Genomic DNA, 18,553 nt, shown 5'->3' on the forward strand with positions numbered 1-18,553 from the left:
CCTGCAGGAGTCTTGCCTCGTGATGGTGGACTAAGAGCCAAACCATGTATTTGGACTCCTCGGTGCCCCATCTCTGCACTCGGAAGCACACTCCCTCTCCAACACCAGACATTCTGACCACAGATGTGAGCTACAATCAGTTATGGCATGTATTCCCACCTGTGGGGCTTAAATATGCCACATTTCCCACACTTTTTTGTGATTGGCCATTTTGTAAAATTCTCGGCTGACTGCAGACTTGCTTAGTAATGGTTAAAATACCATTCATAAGTTTATGTATGTTAATAGTGGCTGTTTCCTCTATGTTGTCATGCTTTAGTGGTTCTGTACTTTGATTATGATGCAAAGGGTCCTGGGTTCAAACCTTGTTACTCTTTTATTTTAATACTGTCTAGACAGACTAGGGGGTGTGGCTGCGTTTAAGCAACATAGCTCTACATTGCTCCCCTGTGCCCTATGGTGCCCTGGTTGGCACGGCGCGCACGTCTGCACAAACGCATTGCGCTGGGTAAAGCGTTTTTAAATGTTGGGCAACTCTATTGCACTGGGTAAAGCGCTATTATACTATGGGCAACTCTGTTTAGCTGGGTGAAGCGCTATTAAACTATGGGCAACTCTGTTTCGCTGGGTGAAACGCTATTAAACTATGGGCACCTCTGTTTAGCTGGATAAAGCGCTACTAAACTATGGGCACCTCTGTTTAGATGGGTATGGCGCTATTAAAGTATGGGCACCTGTGTTTAGCTGTGTAAAAGGTTGCTTAACGGCAGGCTATTATATATCTGGGTCTTTTAAAATATATATATTTTGTTCGCTGATACATTGGCCATGTCACTGCTTTTAATAAAATTTTAATCATATATGTCTGGTATTATTTCAAATACTGATTTAGAACATAAATAAGAAGGGGAGTGGTGGGACTTGAACATGAATACCTTTGCTTTGTGCATATGCTCTACCATTACGCTATTGCTATTTGGATTAGTTTGCATAAGTAGTTCTTATATGCTCTTCAATGTCACAATTGCTAACTGTGGTTAAGCAATGGGCAGACCCGCGCAAACAAGTGCAAATATGGGCAGCTATATCGTGGATTTAAAAAAAAAATAAATTTTTTCCGTTTTATAACTCTGATGGGGGTTTACAGTGTCAGGGAGTGTAGTGTTGGGTGCAAGTACATTTGAGCGGACACGCTCTTGTCTGTTGACATTATGCTTTTTAAAACCTTGCAGGGGCGTGGACTTTTAGACTGCTCAGCAGTCAGACATGCCCCCTGCTTGCCTACTCAGTCCATGTAAGAGTTACGGATGAGTCAGCGTGCCCTCATGAATTTTCATGGCACGCTGACGTCATACCATTCAACTGCAGCCTCCGAGTAAGACATATTAAGTCTTACACGGAGGTTTCGTGAATCCGTCCCTAAGTTGTCCCTTTCCTGAATATAAATTTACAGATCTGGAAACTTGGCTTCAGCTTCATAGACTGGCCACTATTATACACTGGTACTACTTCATCCTTAGCTCTAAATTACTTCTTCTCCATCCCATGAATAATGAAAAATCCTTTCTTCCCAAGCATTTACAAACTATGCCCTTGGAGAGCTGATGAAATCAACATTGCAACAAATATAGTTCAGAGACAATGCCTACAAAGCATGGAAACCAAACTCTCAGGACAGTTATTTGCAAGAAACATGCCTCATTTAAAAATAAAAGCATAGAATAGCAACAAACTCAACAAAATCTACCTATTTGAGACAGAAACAAGCCATGGCTGCCTCCATACCCAAGCTATTCTGGAAAGAAATAAAACAACTAACGAGACACATCACTGATTCCTCATCCATACTAATCAACGATCAGTTAATTCTATAATATTTGCAGATAATTATATTTCCCAATTTCCTAAATACAGAAAATATCAGAACACTTTGCAACCACAAATAATAGCTCCTGTAGAACTGAAAGCAGTATCGTTTCTGAACTTCACTCACTCGTTGAATATGCTCCATAGTCCATTTAAATAAAATCGTAGTAAAGGAAACCAAAACATATTTAAAAAATAATTCTCCTCTCCCAAATATACTGTGCTGCAGCAACCTTTCCTCAGATGAGCTGCTGAAAAGTTTGATAACCTCCTTACTCTCCATTATAATCTTTCTCTTACTGCAGAAATAGAACCTGCTGCCTTTATGCATGTTATCATTATCCCTCTCATTAACGTATCTACAGCTACGAAAATGAAATACTGTAAGCCCATTTCCAACCTCTGTCCTATAGCAAAAATATTTGAAAAGTTTCTGTACAAACAAAACTTCAAACACATAAACAGTGTTTGACTTCTAGTTAATTGTCAACATGGCTTCCAAAATGATTTCAGCACCACAACTGCTGTAGTCACAGCAACAGATGTCATATATAAATAGCATAAATGATATGTTATCACTGCTGAAGTATATATATATATATATATATATATATATTATATATATATATGTGTGTGTGTGTGTGTGTGTGTGTGTGTGTGTGTGTGTGTGTGTGTGTGTGTGTGTGTGTGTGTGTGTGTATGTGTAAGTAGAGCTTTTGAGACAGTGTTCATAGTCTATTGTTGAATAAACTGAGTAAACAGAACTTTAGGAATGGCATTATTCAATGATTTAAAATCTACCTTTCAGATAGAATCTTCCATTGCTGTTATAACAATCAGTACTCTAATAAATGAACCCTTTACACTGCTGTTCTCCAGGGCTCAGTGGTAGGACCCCTTCTTTAATCCCTATTCATCAATAACCTTACCAATGACTTTCCACATCTAGATGTCATAATATATATCAATGATGTTTTGCTCATTGAAGGTTATAAAGCCCACAATGAACTTTAACATCAACTCATAAAAAAAACATATTGAGTAATCATAATGAGCTGCTTATAAAAAACTACTAATTAACCCAAAGAAAACAAATGTTATGGTTTTGCCACATCACAGGAACTATTGCAATTATCTCCTATACTTTTCAAAGACAACCTAAATAACATTATTCCTAATGAATCTGAGAACATTACCATATGAAACCATTTAAAATAATTATTAAAATTTAAAGTCAATGGCTTTTTAGTGAAATTGGTCATGTCCAGGTTACACGAAGGAATGCAAAATATTAACATTCAAGGAACATAATCAGAATATATATATATATATATATATATATATATATATTAGTTATATATATATTCTATTAACATATATGTTATTTAAATAAGGTGTACCTCAGGGTTCTGTATTAGATCCAATACTGTTTAACTTAATATTTGTAACAAGAACAAAAAGAACAACGTTTGGATTTTAAAATATGTAGATCGCAAAATTGGATTTGTAATGCAGACTGAGATTAATATTGTGCATTGAAATAAATATATGAAGTTAATAGGGTTTTAGAACAAAATAATTGGATTAGTTTCAGTCTGGATAAATGCAACATGCTATATTTTGGATGGCGCAGTGGTGCAGCACTAACATTATCGCCTCACAACAAGAGGTCCTCCAGTTCAGTTCTCAACAGGGGTGTCTTCTTTGTGGAGTCTGCATTCCTCCTGCATTCATGTGGGTTTTCTCCGGGTGCTCTGGTTTCCTCCCACATTACAAGGACATGTGTCTGGAGTGTTTCTCCCCAGTCCTCCACTGAAAATTGGTGGTGTTCCATGTTTGACATTCCTGGTGAACAAATAATAAATACATGCATTTTAGAAACACTATTTTAAAGGAAATGTATATTTTGTTTCTTGATCATTAAAATAAGTAGATGAATATAAACATTAAGGAATTATGATTGCTTCTTCATTTTCCTTCTCTAGGCATGCAATAATGGTTAGTAACAGGGAGATGGAATAAATGGATATAAGCTGAGCCTTTTGTCTACTAGAGATGAAGAATGTTTGATTTCTTTAGACACATCATATATTAGAGCCACAATTTAGTACAATCATATTTCCTTTACATATTGAATCGAAATTGTGTATTGTCTTGAATGAATCCAAAGAAATTCACAAAAAAAATGTATTTATTAAAGACTTAAAACCAAGGAAAGCAGCTTGTGTTTGGTTCCTATTTATTAAGTTAAGTTAAGTTATATAGATGGATGCAAATATTTAAATTTGTATATACTTCATTATAATACATCAGAAGGAATTTAATTCTGGTTTATAAGTTTTTGGAGATCTGATACTACAAATTTTATTAAATATGGAAAATACAACAGTATTCTTATAAACATACTGATGCAAATTTCTACAAAGAGATATCAAGAACTAATGTATGTTATAATTATAGTAATCAAAACGTGATAATGCTATGGAATAAATTACCTAATAATATTTGTAAATCAGCAGATGTTTAAATGTTTAGAAATACTTGCACAAATGAATGGGAGAAAGTGTATTTGCCCTTGATATCACAGAGTCGATGCTCCCTGATGGACAATTGACCAGAACACTGTAAAAAAACTTATGAAATACCAAGGGCTCACACTGTATTCTATTCTGACCATTAAACTGCATACTGATAACATTACAAACAAGGTGCTGAAACAGCCTAAACATTAGCACAAGACTTCATACTTTCTTACACCACTTGCCATGGCAGCAACAGCGAAAAACATACATATTCCCAAACTAGAATACTGCCTTCTAATAATGTCCCTTCAGTCCTTATACAATGCAGAAAGATTACATATTGCAGAAAACAAGATCTGTAAATTTGTATTACTTCCTGACCTACATGTTTATTACTGAAACCTGCTATGGGTTTTAGCTGGCTTCCAATTAACAGCAGAGTGGCTTTCCTACTGAACAGCTTACTGTTTAAAAGTAAAAAGCTGTGTCATTGTCTTACAGTAAAAATTAAAACTTATCTCTGATGGACAAACCTCCCCCAGGATCGACAGGATGAAAATCTTATGCTTACCCATCCTTGATTAAAAAACACATAAGAGAGAGAGAGATAGCCTTTCACTAGTCAGACCAGCTACCTGGAATACATTCCCTAAATAAATGGTAAATACTAAAAACCTAACAGAATTTAAATCTGATCTAAGGAAAATCCTAGAAAAAAAGTTAAATACTGCTACTCTAGAAACAATAGTTAAATGTCCCGAAAGGACAGGAGCTTAAATAATTTAACATGTCATTGCCTAAGAATTATTTCAAGCAATCTGGTGCCTCTGGATAGATAGAAGTTACTTAGACTGTATGTACTGCCGCTCTCCTCTTTGTAACCTATTACTTTACTCTCTTCTTTGGACTGCTTCATGCTAATACTTTTATGAGACTCACTGAATATATAATTGGTGTTGTAATCTTGGTGTCCATTTTGTCTTATTCTGTTTACTATGCTAGTCTCTTACTATTCCTGCTTTTGTCAATTCCTCCTCTATTACACAATTTAATGTATGCCTCTGAACCATTTTTGCTGGAATCCTGTTGTAAATGCTGTATTAAGTTGCTGTTGTGGTCTGTGGCATGGCTTAAAAGGGTCAGTAGAGCAGCCCATCTACCTTGCTAACAAATTGCAAATAAATAAATAAATAAATATGGCTAGCTGGATGGATTTATTTATTTATTTATGCATTCATTTGTTAAAAGGGTAAGCATGCTAGACCAAAGACCCTTTTCAGGCATGAAACATGATATTCTTGCTTGACAAGTTGTTTGAAGCTAATAGCAAGCACACCTTGCAAGCAACAAAGGCTGGACTGTATCATTTAAACTGTTCAACCCTTTTCATCTTCAATTAATTCAGGTGATTAAAATATATATTCTGCCTAAGGTTTTTCACATATTGAGGCAACTTCCTCATGCTTAACTTATCAAGCAGTGTCAGTCAGCTATTATCAACTTTTTGTAGCAGGTCAAAGTACTTTTCATTAGCCATAAATGTTACATTATACCTAAAATGAAAGGTATTTTTTGACTTTCAGATTTGTACATTTGTGAGGAAGTTATCATGAGATGGCATATTTCTGAAGATTTGTACATACTGAGACACCTTCCTCATGCTTAGCTTTTTAATTATGTTAAACAGTGTCAGACTGCTATTATCAACTTCTTGTAACAAGGCAACGTTCCTTTCATTATCTATAAATATTTGGTTATATCTAAAAACTAAAGGTTTTTTTTTTGCTTCCAGATGTGTATGCTTATGTGGCAGTTATGGAATGGCACTATTCTAAAACAAGAGCTCATAAAACTAGTTAACCACTTCTTTACTTCACCTACAGTTAGTAAATCATGAATCAAGGAACACATGCAAAGATCTTCTCATGCTATGTGACAAATGGAATGATTCAAAGGTGGTATAACTAATCCACATGGTAAATGGAATGGTTCAAACATGGTATAACTGAGGCATATCTACAGATATCTTCTTAACACTTGATGGGTTCACTAAACCCAGGATTCAATAAACTCCATGCAAGAATAGTGCTATTCCTACATGGAGTGAACAGTGTCCATTTCTGCATAGCCTTAACAGCAGCGCACATTGCATATTCATGAAGGCATGTTACTGCTAAGGCTAAGTGGACATGAACACTACTGAGTGCCGGGGGTGAGTTTTAGTAGTTCTTGCACATCCAACATGCACCCTGCACTCTGAAAGTACCATACAGCTCTTTCTAAGTGCTTTCAGTGTCCGTGGACACTGAAAGAAGCTATTTAGATAGAAAGCAATGCAGAGTGTGTGTGACAGGTACTGTCACACACCCCCTGCAATGCAAAATTGCTGTACGGCACCTTTAATATGTCTCAACCTCTCAGAGCAAAAAACTGGCCAAAACCTAAAATGATAGAAAGACAAATAGGGACAGATCATAAATATTGCCCTTGCAAACTTAGAAAGTTGATAGAGTAACAGGGTTTTATACTAATATAACAACATGCAGGGAAGGATTAGAAGTCTGAAACTCAAATGTATAGCATTATGTAGTGATTTCAATTCTGATATGCCCCACACAGACTTAGACAGTTGATAGAATGACAGGTGGTGCATTACCAAATATGACTTGCAAGTAGCATTGATACAAGTAATTAAAGTACATTTATTGATATATTTTTCCATTCGAAGTTAAGTTTAAGTATAGCTGAGCAGTTTTGCATGTTATGGCCCTCTGTTCAGCACTGCTTAAACATTTCATAAGAGCTAAATAAAAATGTATAGGTAAAATCCTTAATGATGAGATAGTGTAGTGGTTAGAGTCCTAGCTTTGCATGCAGGTGCTCACAGTTTGAGTACCAAAACAGGCACTTTCTTTTTACATGGGAAAGCATTGTTAAAATAAATGTTTATGTTAAATTATATAGTAATTGATATGTGTTACTCAGGGTAGTGTAGCTGGTCCCAAATGGAAGTGTGAGTGCATATAACATGTGAAATCACCCATGTAAACACAAGTGTCCCATACAGTATAGTCACACCCAAGGTAATTTAATAAAAGCACATAGGGGATGTCATGTAAAGTAACTCATATACACTTTAATATGTCAGAAGTGATGAATTAATCTACAGTTCTGATATTTTCTTAAAATGAAAACTGAGCAATGCTAAGCAGTTTTCAGCTATGTTTAGCCAGTTTAAGCATTGCTTAGATGTAAATTCTAAGCAGCAGTTAGCTCAGCTAAGCTATGTGCACTGTTAAGCAGTGCTCAGTATTTACCCCTTTAAGCACTATTCAACTCATCCAAGCAGATTTGCACTCTGCTTAGTTGAGCTTAGCATTTTCAAAATGGTCAAATGACAGCAAAGGGTGGGAATATGGCCTTATTTAAACTGCAAAAGTGGGAATACAGCCATAACCTTTTGTAGTCTGATCTCTGCTGGAACCATGTCTGGCAATGGAGAGGGACCACTCTTTTGGGTGCAGTGCTGGGACATTCAGCAGTCCAGGGTCATGGTTGAGCTCCTTGTAGAAAACCATTATGACAGACTGCTGCAGGGCCTGTACCAGGGCTCTCAGTACAAAACAGAGGCCTGGGACCATCTGGCAAGTGACCTCACCAGTGCCACAGGAATCCCCCAAACTGGTGAGCAGGTATGGTATCACTATGCTGACCTAAAGTAAAGGAAGGGGAAGTTCTTGGCCCAGTGGATCCAAGATGCCCAGGCATGGAATGCTCCAGTAGTTAGTAAGTATCTCATATATAGCTGTACCAAATCCTAGCCTGAGTATGTGATAGACAGATATGCATAATGTTTGTTTACTCCCCCTACAGCTGCAGTGGAGAGGGTTAGCAGTGCCGAGGCTCATGCAGAGAGACTGACAAAACTGTACCAACAGGCTGGTGAGTACAGATCTACCTTGCAGTGTATACTGAAATAAATAAGAAGGACTAAATTGTGTACTGCCAGTAGGTGTAGTGTGTTCTGTGTCTAATGATTAAATAAAAGTTTGCCAGACTAATATGCCAGACAGGATATGCAGTAGTAAAGCACTGTGTCATATAAGTACAATAAAGACCTAAACCAACTGTTGTGTTTACTCTGGTATGGTGTTGTACAAATAGAATGTGTACAGGTTCTTCACAGCAAATATGGCTTTGACAACATGAATTTACTGAGGCTGTTCTGAGAACCAGCTCTTATGCAAAACAGTAAATTGTCGAGCTGTAAAACAAGATATAAATGAAATATAAAATATGTTATGCACTATGATTGGAACCCTGAATAGTAATGTCTAAAGTATTATAGTGTGTCCCCTGCAGCATTGCCTTGTGCTAACCTTTGCTTTCCAGATTATATTATTTCAAAGGATTAATACACTGTACACCAACTATCTGTCATGCATGAATTTCAGGATTACAAGGTCAGACTGTCTAACCTACAGAGCAATTGGCAGAAATCAGTCAATCAAGTGACAGCAGTTCCCCAGTAGCTTAGTGTGATGAGAAATGGCCTTGTTATTCATTTTAGCACACCCAGACATGGTTTGAATCCAGGGAGTGGTGCTGAGATGTGTGCATATATACACTCAAGAAATCCTGAATATTTGTAAAAATAGTCAGCTAGTAGTAACAGATATTTTCTCCACATGTGTTACAGGTAAAGAAATGTTTGTAGTAGTTGTAGGAAGGGTAGACCAATATACCATGTACAACTGTTCCACTATCTAATCTCATGCCTGCAAATGACAGCAGGATAGGTACATACGCCATGCACTCTTCCCGATACATGTCTCTCAAGTGTCACGCTGTTACAGCTAGTGGTCATTGGTGACAATTACCTTGGATACAGATAGGAATCCAGGTGAAGTATGCCAGTGGTAGACACACACAACATCAGTGCAGGGTACCCCTTCTTTGTCAGATATGTAACCCTGACATGTACAGGCCTCCCTAGTAATGTATCCATAGTTGTCCCAGTTTGCCCCATACCATTATAGGTTGTTAGTTTGACAGGTATGTATGTGCTACAGAAGCTACAGGCCATAGGTAGATGTAAAGGGAGGGAAGTCCTCTAGAGTACTGAGCAGTACTGTTGCAAAAAATAGAAGCCTATACAGTTGTTAGTGGAATTTTTTCTCTCCCCCACCCCTCATCTGCATCTTTAATTATTATTCATACTAAGGGTATGTTTTTCTCAAAACATAATGTTGGGACTTCTGTTCTATTATTGCTCATATATTTAATTGGTTGCATACTAACATACCTTGTTCAAATACCATTGTTGGTGGCCTGTTGCCATCAAGGCATGCTGTTAGAATGCTTAGTGTTGTTCCATTTATGCATATGTTCTGCTTGCTATGCAACTGTTTCAAATCTATTAGTTTGGGGTAATTGGAACACCCATGCATGATGTTATAACTAATTTTGAAATGTTTTGTTCATGACTAATCAATATATCTTGGATAACCTCAACACCATAGCACATTTGGGAAGGCAGATCCTGGCAGATCCACCTGTCCCTCCTCATCTGGCCGTGGGACTGGGCCCCAACACATCTGAGACTGAACCTGGAACTTCCTCATCCTCTGGTACTGGAGCACCTTCAGGTGGAACCTCCTCAGGGGATGGGGCCTGTCCCCCCAGGGTGCAGGTGCGAAGAGGAACCTGTCACCCACTACGTGTTCCAGGGTATGTGCGCAGTGACATCCACTCTTAGCTGGATGGATGACTGTGCCAGATGGAGGGCCACTTGGTGCGCCTGGAGAGGCAGGCTGCCTTGTTGTCCAGTCCCCAGCATAGCCACCTTCAGGGCCATGAAGGTGCAGTGGTTACTGCCCATGGGTAGGGACCTCAGTCTCACTGTATCCATTTGGGGGCTCATGGGCCTCTGATTCTCGACCACCCTCCCTGTCCAAGGTGTTTAGCCTCCTCATGTATTATATACTGCCCCTGTCTGCTGTCTTGTGTGTCTTGTCTGTCTGTGAATGCAACCTATCCTACCTAACCTAGCTCCCCAAACAGCCCTTCCACAACATCCCACTCTTACCTTAATAAACAAAAAGGGCATCTGTCCCACAAAAAAATCATTGCTCCATACATAGCTCTTGGCCCCATGTCCAGTGACATAAATCAGTCAACACTGAAATTATTCTACAAATGTATGTTGCCAACACCCCTCCTTGTGGGATGTGAGGCTGTAAATTTCAAATTTTCCACATCAGTCACAGCTGCTGCTGCAGTAGAAATGTAGAGCTATGGTCATTTCCTAGACCCATTCTGCACATTCCTAGCTGGTTTTCCTAATGTTTTACCCCCTGCTTGGCCTCATTTCACCACTTTCCTATCAACCTTTTTTTCTTTTCCTTATTTAAAATTAGTGCGGGTGTAGCCGGGAATAAGCTCTGCTAAGCGAAGCTAAGAGGACTTAACCGTCTGTTAGCGTCGCTTTGCTTTGTTCAAAATCATGCAAACCTGCTTACAACTGCTCAAAAGTGCTTTAATCACTCTGTCTCCATCAGCCCTTGTTCTGCCCAGCAACAAAATAATCAGCCCTGCCAAATCCCAAACCCAGGACACAGTACACTACAATCAGAGCAATATACAATTACACCATCTGAGCTGTAAAGATTTGTGATGCTTTTACATGCATTATGGTCATTTAATATTAATGAAAAAAAAAAGTCATCACTACTAAGTCTTGAACCCAGGGTCTTATACACTACAATCACAGCAGCATACCTCTACACCATCTGAGCAGCAGGAATTTGCAATGGTTTTACAAATATATGCACTACAGTCATTTAACATAAGGGAAAAATACACATCCTTAGTACTCTTATAAACACATGCATGCGTGTGTGTATGTATATATATATATATATATATATATATATATATATATATATATATACAGACACACACACACACACACACACACACACACACACACACACACACACACACACACACACACACACACACACGGATTCACTTTATAATCTCATAATACTAAAATCTCGAATTTCAATATCTTGAGACTCTAAAGCCAAAATCTCAAAATACCAAAACCCCAAAAGCACAAAATTCAAAATTATGACTTTTAAATACACCATCCACCACACAAACATACATACATACATACATACATACACCTTCCTCCCCTCACTACAACAAACAAACAAAACATACACAAACACAACACAAATACACAAATCTATCCTACATATAAGCAGGGGGTAAGCCCCCTTGCACCCCCCCACACCCCACTACTTATATGTACTAACTCCAAGGTCGCACTAAAAAGACAAAGACACTAAACCCACCACTACACACTCTACATTCCCCTCGCACAAACACACATCACATATGTACAAACGCCACCATTCTCAACACTTACACACTCACACTCTTACCTACATACCGTAACCTATACCTTCAACTTCCCTACACACTAACATACACTAAAATCCCTACCCCAAACCCTTAAAATATAAACACTTACCTGAATCTCCAGCTATCCATTAAATTAGCACACCACCACAACCACTGATTCAACATTTCCGGAATTCGGTTATGTGGGTTTTCGATATTTTAGTTTCAAGATACTGAAATTCGAAATACTGAAGTGCACCCATATATATACATAGATGTATATACATATATATATATATATATATATATATATATATATATATATATATATATATATATATATATATATATATATATATATATATATATATATACTCAATCTTTTACTGCAAGACCTCTGCAAAAAGCCTGACAAAGTGGGGGGATAAAGGGCAAACAATAGTAACTTATTTCAAATATGTCTGTTATAAGTGTAGAAGTCTGCTAGAGTAGCATGGTTTGTTTTAACATATATTTTCTGATAAATTTCAGGTCTGAAACACAACTTATTGTCATCTTTTCCTGATGTCAATGCTCACATCATCCCAATGATTTGTCAGAAACCCACAACGGTTATGGGGAACAGAATAAACATATGAGCCACGCATCTGGACAGCATATAGAAATCTGGACAGTGGAGAGGTATGACTGCAGTCATGTAACAGAAGGGAAAGAACACTGAGTGCTGCCAACCATTTCACCCAGCAACTTCTGAACTACAGTCAGACCAACAATACACTACCCCAAATTAGCTCTGGGGAATTACTCATACATTTGCAAATATATCATGGACTACAGGGATGTAACTGTAGGGAAAAGCAGACATTGGTGAGAAATTGCCCACCCACAACCATTTGTACCACAGTCACAGCAACATACCAGTACCCAAACTGAATTCTAGAGTATAACAACTGTTTGAACAAACATATCCTTATTGCCAGTCACACACTACACTAGCATATACTGCCCCAAGTTACAGTCTACTGGGAATCCTGAGGTGTTACAGAACATTTATCAGTCTGCCCCTACAAACATATACACCTGATAGAACAACAGCAACTGTAGCAACATGCACAGTTAGATAGAAAAGGATCTATGACAATCAAATCTGCCACTCTCCCTACCCAAAAAGCATTTACACACCACACTGCTACACAATCTTGACAGTTTGTTAACAATGGCCAGACATACATAACTCTCAACTATATAGATTTCCACAGAATGTCCAGGGTGTGGGACCATATTTATGGCCACTGTTGCATACCACTTCCAGGAGTCTGCTAAGTCATTGGGATGATATCAGGAGTGAGGTCACTAAATAATGATGTACCATACCTCTGAACCTCTTACTGCAAGACATCTGGACAATGTTTGACATACTTGGGGGACAAGGGAACGAAAAGAGGGACATATCCCACATAATAGTGTTACAAACTGAAACAGTTGCTGGTGTTACAGGGTTTGTTGTAACATAACATCCCTGAAGCAAATGATGTCTGAAACACAAATGGATATCAACATTTACTGGCTTTAGTCCTCACATTGTCCTACTGATTTCTCAAAAACAGAAATTGTCTGAGGAACAGACCAAATATAAGAGTCAAACCTGTGGGCATTCTGCTGACATCTGGACAGCTGAGAGGTATGTCAGAGACATCACTGTCAGACATCAAGTCACACAGAAAATGCATGTCCAGACAAAACCTGTCAATCTAGCAATCTTCGATGTGTATAAAAGCAATATTTACTTACAGTCTGTACTTAATTCTGGAACTTTGTCCCCCTTTTTGTTGGGCTGTCTCCACGTTTCTTGTTCTAAGAGGTATTTCCACCTACTTTCTGTGAAGCTGTGGCCCCACTCCTCCATAATGTCCTCCTCACAGGCACGGAAAAGGGGCAAGGTCCACATGAAGAACTTAATTATCGCACTGAGTTGCTATGGCATTGGCTAATGGAAAGACAACACAGCTGCTCTGGATGCAAGTAGCATGTGGGAGACACCACTTGGTGCACAGACCATCATCTGTTCATGAGCATTACCTACAAAAGGCAAGCTGCTGCCTATGCAAAACAGGATTGAACCCATCTACACAAAGACAGACTGCAACTACACAAACCTAAACATTTGCATTATTCTGAGGAAACTCTTCAGCACTATAACAGGTATGTATATCAATTAAGCATGTAATGGAATGCAGAAGGGGGATGCAATAATGTGAAATAGGAAGTTAAACACTAGGTCGCAACAAAACTTGCTGGAGTCACATGTTGCTGTCTGGTACCTAAGGCCATTCCTGCTGGCCCTGCCTGCCGTGACATAGATCACAGCTCTGGTCCCTGAGTCACCCCAGCATAGGTAAGCTCATGTATGACTACTACTGGAGTGTCTGTTGTCCAATACTGACTGTGACACTGCTAGGCCAGCTACCTGGAATGTTGTAAATATTCATATGTCACCTGTGAATTTTATTATGATACATATACTTGTCTTACAAATGTAAGAGACTTATATAGGGTATTTGCATAGTAAACAACTGGCATAGAAGTGTGTGTTGAACTGTATCTTTTATACTGGGCGCATACCTATCAACTGTCCAGAGTGTTGCAGATTGACCACATGTTTGCCTCGTATTTGTAGTCAGTGTCTCATACAGTTGTATATTCTCTGGCAGATCACTAGCAACCCAGTAAAGACTGAAGTCATAACATAATAGCATACATTTGAATGTCAGATGCCATAACTTGCAGAGTATTCCTGTGAATGCAAATCTGTCTTTGGTACCAACTAAGTCTGTTACAGCTAGATTTATAAAGTGTCACTATTTTCCAGCCTTTGCCCACCATTGATCTGTGCCTTTGCGCAGATGTCTTGCTCTAACAGGAGCTAGGTGTCTTAGCATGAAACTTATGTCATTGCAAGCATACCTTGTCCTGGAGGATGCTGAAAATATGCAGTCATTGACACCTGGTTTGCAGCTGTGGGGAACACACTAACCTTGCCAGATTACTCATTCCCCATACGTTTAGACCCCAAATGGAGGGCTGCAAAGCCAGAGGAGGTGGAGTTTTAAACATTATCATACACATACACACTTCCAGGCTGGCCAAACAGTATGACGCATGGGAGACATCCCAAGTGCAGTTATCTGTTGACAAAACACCTACTCAAATCATAGCTAGCTACAGACCTCCAACCATGACTCTGGACACCCACTACACCTATCTGGACTTTCTTGAATATGTCTAGATTCAACTGTCTACTCTGCTCCTGGGTGACTTTAACTACCCAGCCATAGTGTGCATGATCTATTCTGCCTGAACATGAAAGCACAGAGATTCCTTGGCTTTGTCAAGTGCAATGCATTGGATCAGCTGCTCAACACTCCTTTGACATGTGGAAATATCCTGTACCTGGTCCTAACCAACATAAGTAGCCACTGTAGCATTCCTACAGTGTCATCCTCCTTGGTAAGATCTGACCACATAGCCAGCACTGTTGAGGTCACCATCTACCCTGCTCCCCCCTCTTGTCAGTGTCAAACAGAAACTTGCCAAAACTGACTATAAATTTCCTCAGAACAGGTATAAGTAGCTTTACAGCCACCATCCCATCAGTTGGAACTAGCAGTGGTGTCTGTGCCTATACTATGTGAGCACCTACATAGCTGTATGTATTCAGCAATACATAACAGGACAAAATCATCTTCCTCAAGGTAGGGTAAACCTCTGAGGTGGACAGCAACAATACACAAATACCATAATAGGTGTAATTAATTGCTGAACAGGGCCAAGAAGGAGCAGGTGCCTAATTGGAAGCAATTTCAAGTTGGTGTGAACAAGCAAATACATTCACAGGTGAATTACCCATAAGACTATTTTGAATGCAATTGGACACATCCACCAAGGCCAGTCACTAGGCCTTCCACACATATGTCTGCAATCCCAGAGGCAACACCCAAATCTGCTCTGTAGTGGTGGTCAAAAACACCACATACACATACAGCATAGACATAGTTAACCTGCTGCAGACAGGTTAAGTGTAAACATCACCCCCCTGCCCCCCATCAGTATATATGGAGATGCACAGCACTTGTCCCCCTCCCCTCATCATCAGGAAGCAGGTCCATAATGGAACAATGTCAACCAGGAGTCGCACATTCCTGGGATCAAGTTCTTCAGCGGACGAAACTTAAATTTAGAAACTAATGACTTTGAAATTATTAATTTAACTGATATAGTTTTTGACAAGTATGAAATAAATGTTTTGAAACTAGGTCTTAATTTTGTGCCAACGAGAAGAGCTGACTACAGTAAAACTGTAGTTGATGTAAAGAAGTATGTGAGGAAATTAAATTTACACTATTTAATGCACAATATTTCCATGACAGAAAAAAGTCTTATTAAACCTTCCACTTTTAATCCACAGTTAAATCACACTTTAAAAGTGTTTGAGGACATTTGTATACAGGAATTAGAGAATACCTTAAATAGGAACACCAAAGTCAACCACAATCTATCATTGAAAGAAAGAAAGGCATTTAATGAGTTGCGAAAGAAAAATGATGCCATCAGATTTATGAGAAGTGATAAGGGTGGAAATCTAGTTATAATGACACAAGAGACATATAAATACAAAATGCTTGAAATATTAAACAATATTGATGAATATGAGGTAGTTCCACTTTATGAAATAAATAAGAAATTCAAAACTATTCATTCATTTTTATATGATGCTCTTATGTCTAGCGAAATTAATTTTGAAGTGTATGATTTTTGTGTGACTCATAATCCCAGAATAGGGACTTTCTTCGGAATACCGAAGATACACAAAAATTCAACAGATCCCCCTTTTAGACCCATCGTCTCATCACCTCATTCAGTTACAGAGGGAATTTCTTTAGTTATAGATGCCACCTTAGGACCTTTGGTTTCACAACAAGAATCATACATAAAGGACTCTTGGCATTTTTTAGAAAAACTTAAAGAATTTAATGAGAGCAACACATTTGATCCCACTCAACACATTATTTTTAGTTTGGACGTGGTGTCTTTATATACATGCATCCCCCATGAGGAAGGGGTCGAGGCCATACGACAGTTTTTGAGTAAAAACAAAAAATATGAAACTGGACAGATTTCTACTATTTGTAGGTTTCTGGATATCCTATTACACCACAACTATTTTATTTTTGGTGACACCTATTATAGACAAAGAAGAGGGGTGGCTATGGGGTCACCAGCCGCTCCTTCGTATGCCAACCTTGTAATGTCATGGTGGGAAGATGAATTTCTTAAACCTATAAGAAATATTTTTAATATTCTATTATATTATAGATTTGTGGACGACTTGGTGTTTATCATTAAAGGAAATAATGACACAGTTCTTGAATTTCTTAAAGCTATCAACAACACAGTTGAATTTTTAAAATTTACTAAGGGAGAAATAGGCTTGAAAATTAGCTTTTTAGATATTCTCTTTGGTGGGATTTATCAGAATCAAGATTTCATAGTGGCATCTTTAGAAAAGAAACATTTACGAACAGTTATTTACATTTCAAAAGTGGACATCCAACCCATACTATAAAGAATATACCAAAAGGGCAATTCATAAGAGCTAGTCGAATGACCACAAAAGATAGTGACTTTTATGAAGAAATGGATTTTATTATTGAAATGTTCATCAATAGGGGATATGACATTTTGTTTTTGGAAAACATAAAAAAAGAAGTGTTGGAAAAACGTAGTACTCACTATCAGGCTATATTAAATAATAAAGATAGCTTTTCTACTTCAGGAATATCAAATGACGAAGAAAATAAAAAGGTAGTTTGCTCTTTAGATATGACTACAGATAGTGAACTTATTAAACAAGTTTTGAGAAAAAACTGGAGAATTTTGCAGGGTAACTTAGACATTAGCCAAACAATTGGGGAACAGCCCAACTTTGTGTTAAGGAATAGTTATAATATTAAAAGAGCTTTAGAGAGTAACAACCATAATCAAGCTGTTGAAACTAGTACCACACAAATGAAGGGTATGTTTCCTTGCTTTGGATGTAATATGTGTAGATTCATTCTGCAAGGTCCCTACATTATGATAGACACCATGGATAGAACTATTGAGGTACCACAGTACGTCAACTGCAATACCAAAGGTGTCATATATATTAGTTTTTGCAGCAGCTGTACTTCATTTTATATAGGAATGACAACTAGATGTTTAAAAACTGGAATACGTGAACATCTGTATAGCATTAAAAGCAAGGATACAAACAATGCTTTATTTAAACATTCTCTTGTTTGTCATCATTTCAAAAAATTCCTTTTTTCAGTACTAGAAGTTTGTCATTCAGACTTGAGGGGGGGTGATTTCAAGAATTTTGTCGAACAGAGGGAGACTCTGTGGCAAATTAGATTGAAATCAGACCAACCCCCCGGTCTGAATGATTCAATAAACATCAAATGTTTTTTAAAAAACAATAAATTATTTATTGATAAAAACATAGCAATGGAATTTTTTATTTAGCATGTCTTTTTAAATTAATGTTCATTTTTATTGAATAATTGGATGTTAATTAATGAGATGATTATTTAAACAGTGATTGTGGATTTTTAATGCATTCTGAAGAAGTCTCTGACGAAAGCGTGTATTGAGTAAAATTTATTACGCTATTTTGCTGGTTTGTGTGGTTTTTACCATTGCATTCGTTTGCC

Source organism: Protopterus annectens, chromosome 5.part0 (assembly GCF_019279795.1).
Source record: "Protopterus annectens isolate FY-2018-M chromosome 5.part0, PAN1.0, whole genome shotgun sequence".
NCBI classification, from domain to species: domain Eukaryota; kingdom Metazoa; phylum Chordata; order Ceratodontiformes; family Protopteridae; genus Protopterus; species Protopterus annectens.